Raw genomic sequence first — 3,894 nt, 5'->3', positions numbered from 1 at the left:
GCGAAAAGATATGACACTGAAAGATGAACTTCCCAGGTCTGTAGGTGCCCAGTATGCTACTGGAGAAGAGTGGAGAAATCCAGAAAGAATGAAGAGACGGAGCCAAAGCAAAGACAATGTCCAATTGTAGATGTAACTGGTGATGGACGTAAACTCTGATGCTGTAAAGAACAATCATGCATAGGAATCCGGAATGTTAGGTCCATGAATCAAGGCAAATTGGAAGTGGTCAAACAAGAGAGGGCAAGAGTGAACATCAACATTTTAGGAATCAGTGAACTAAAACGGACTGGAATGGGCGAATTTAATTCAGACGACCATTATATCTACTACTCTGGGCAAGAATCCCTTAGAAGACATGGGGTAGCCCTCACAATCAACAAAAGAGTCCGAAATGCAGTACCTGAGTGCAGTCTAAAAAATGACAGAATGATCTCTGTTTCCAAGGAAAACCATTCAATATCACAGTAATCCAAGTCTATGCCTTGACCAGTAATGCTGAAGAAACTGAAGTTGAACGGTTCTGTGAACACCCACAAGACCTTCTAGCACTAACACCCCCAAAAGATGTCCTTTTCATCATAGGGAACAGGAATGCAAAAGTAGGAAGTCAAGAGATACCTGGAGTAACAGGCAAATTTGGCCTTGAGGTGCAAAATAAAGCAGGGCAAAGGGTAATAGAGTTTTGCCAAGAGAACACAGTGGTCATAGCAAACACCCTCTTCCAACAACACACGAGAAGACTCTGCACGTGGACATCACCAGATGGTCAATACTGAAATAAGACTGATTATATTATTTGAAGCCAATGATGGAGAAGCTTTATACAGCCAGCCAAAACAAGACTGGGAGCTAACTGTGGCTCAGATCATGAACTTCTTGCTGCAAAATTCAGGCTGAAATTGAACAAAGTAGGGAAAACCACTAGACCATCCAGGTATGACCTAAATTAAATCCCTTATGAAAGTGATATATAGTGTCACTTATATAGTGAAAGTGACAAATAGATTCAAGGGATTAGATCTGATAGAGTGCCTGAAAAGCTACGGACAGAGGTTCCTGAATTGTACAGGAGGCAATGACCAAGACTATCCCCCAAAAAAAGAAATGCAAAAAGGCAAATCTGTTGTCTGAGGAGGCCTTACAAATAGCTCAGAAAAGGAGAAGTGAAAGCAAAGGGGAAAGGAAAGATAAACCCATTTGAATGCAGAGTTTCAAAGAATAGCAAGGAGAGATAAGAAAGCCTTCGTCAGTGATGAATGCAAAGAAATAGAGGAAAACAATAGAATGGGAAATACTAGAGGTCTCTTCAAGAAAATTAGAGATACCAAGGGAACATTTCATGCAAAGATAGGCAAAATAAAGGGCAGAAATGGTATATATCTAACAGAAGCAGAAGATATTAAGAAGAGGTGGCACGAATACACAGAAGAAGTATACAGAAAAGATCTTCACGACCCAGATAACTATGATGGTGTAATCTCTCACCTAGAGCCAGACATCCTGGAATGCAAAGTTAAGTGGGCATTAGGAGGCATCACTATGAACAAAGCTATAGGAGGTGATGGAATTCCAGTTGAGCTATTTCAGATCCTAAATGATGATGCTGTGGAAGTGCTGCACTCAATATGCCAGCTAACTTGGAAAGCTCAGGAGTGACCACAGGACTGGAAAAGGTCAGTTTTCATTCCAATCCCAAAGAAAGACAATGGCCAAAGAATGTTCAAAGTACTGCACAATTGCACTCATCTCACATGCTAGCAAAGCAGTGCTCAAAATTCTCCAAGCCAGGCTTCAACAGTAAGCAAACCATGAACTTCCAGAGTTTAAGCTGAATTTAGAAAAGCAGTGGGACCACAGATAAAATTGCCAACATCCATTGGATTATCAAAAAAGCAAGAGAGCTCCAGAAAAACATCTACTCCTGCTTTATTGACTACACCAAAGCCTTTGACTGTGTAGGTCATAACGAACTGTGGAAAATTATGAAAGAGATGGGAATACCAAACCACCTTACCTGCCTTCTGAGAAATCTGTATTCAGGCCAAGAAGCAACAGTTATGGACATGGAACTGGAACATGGACTGGACATGGAACAAGAGACTGGTTCTAAATGGGGAAAGGAGTACATCAAGGCTATATATTATCACGCTGCTTGTTTAACTTATACGCAGAGTACATCATGTGAAATGCAGGGCTGAATGAAGCACAAGCTGGAATCAAGATTGCCGGGAGAAATATCAATAAACTCAGATACACAGATGACACTGCCCTTTTGGCAGAAAAAGAACTAAAGAGTCTCTGATAAAAGCAAAAGAGGAGAGTGAAAAAGCTGGCTTAAAACTGAACGTTCACAAAACGAAGATCATGGCATTGGGTCCCATCACTTCATGGCAAATAGATGGGGAAACAATGGAAACAGTGACAGACTTTACTTTCTTGCACTCTAAAATCACTGCAGATGGTGACAGCAGCCAAGAAATTTAAAAGACGCTTGCTCTTTGAAAGAAAAGCTATGACCAACCTAGACAGTATGTTAAAAAGCAGAGACATTACTTTGCCAACAAAGGCCCATATGTAATAGTCAAAGCTATAGTTTTTCCAGTAGTCATATATGTATGTGAGAGCTGGACCATAAATAAAGATAAGTGCCAAAGAACTGATACTCTTGAACTGTGGTGTTGGAGAAGACTCTCGAGAGTCCCTTTGAATGCAAGGAGATCCAACCAGTCAATGCTAAAGGAAATCAGTCCTTAATATTTATTGGAAGGAGTGATGCTTGAGCTGAAGCTCCACTACTTTGGCCACCTGATGTAAAGGACTGACTCATTGGAAAAGACCCTGATGCTGGGAAATATTGAAGGCAGGAGGAAAAGGGGATGATAGAGGATGAGATGGTTGGATGGCATCACCGGTTCAATGGACATGAGTATGAGCAAGCTTCAGGAGTTGGTGATGGACAGGGAAGCCTGGTGTACTGCAGTCCATGGGGTTGCAAAGAGTGGAACACGACTGAGCGACTGAGCTGGATTGATTGAACACCCTTTGAAAGGAAGACACTGGATCCCACCAAGAAAAGATACCTCACATTCAAAGACAAAGAATAAGCCACAGTGAGATTGTATGAGGGGCACAATTCCGATAAAATAAAACCCCATACCCTCTGGGTCGGTGACCTACAGACTGGAGAACAATAATACCAAAGAAGCTCTCCCACTGTTGTGAAGGTTCTGAACCCCATGTCAGGCTTCCCATCCAGGGGATCTTACAAAGAGATTGGGAATCCCCAGGGAATCTGGCTTTGATGGCCAGTAGGATTTGATTATAGGACTTCCAGAGGTCTAGGGTGAAACAGACTCATCTTGGAGGGCACAAACAAAATCTTGCATGCAACTAGACCCAGAGGTAAGGAGCAGTGACCCCACATGAAACTGAACCAAAACTACCTGCTAGTGTTTGAGGATCTCCTGTGGAGGTGTAGATCATCAGAGGCTTACTATAAGGGATGGAGGCATTAGAAACAGCAGTCTTTGAAAGCCCCTTTGGCATAAGGCCTTTAGAGTTTGTGATTAACCATACCACAGAGACCATATATCTCAGGACAAATAACTACCAGGAAGGGAGCACAGGAAGGGAGCACAACCCCATCCATCAGCATACAATTGGATTAAAGTTTTACTGAGCAAGCCCACCAGAGCAAAATCCAGTTTTTTCCATTGCCAGTCACCCCCCCCCACCCCCATCAGGGGATTACAGAAGCCTCTTAGCCTCATCCATTAGAGGGCAGAGAGAAGATGCAAGGAGAAGCACAGTCCCATAGTGGTTAAAACAAAAGAACATTTTATGGGAAGTTAATCAGGATGAAAAAGCAGAAAGTTATGTTCCAGATGAAGG

The sequence above is a fragment of the Bison bison genome, unplaced genomic scaffold, assembly GCF_000754665.1.
Source record: "Bison bison bison isolate TAMUID 2011002044 unplaced genomic scaffold, Bison_UMD1.0 scf7180017864063, whole genome shotgun sequence".
NCBI classification, from domain to species: Eukaryota; Metazoa; Chordata; class Mammalia; order Artiodactyla; family Bovidae; genus Bison; species Bison bison.
This window is presented reverse-complemented; position numbering follows the sequence as displayed.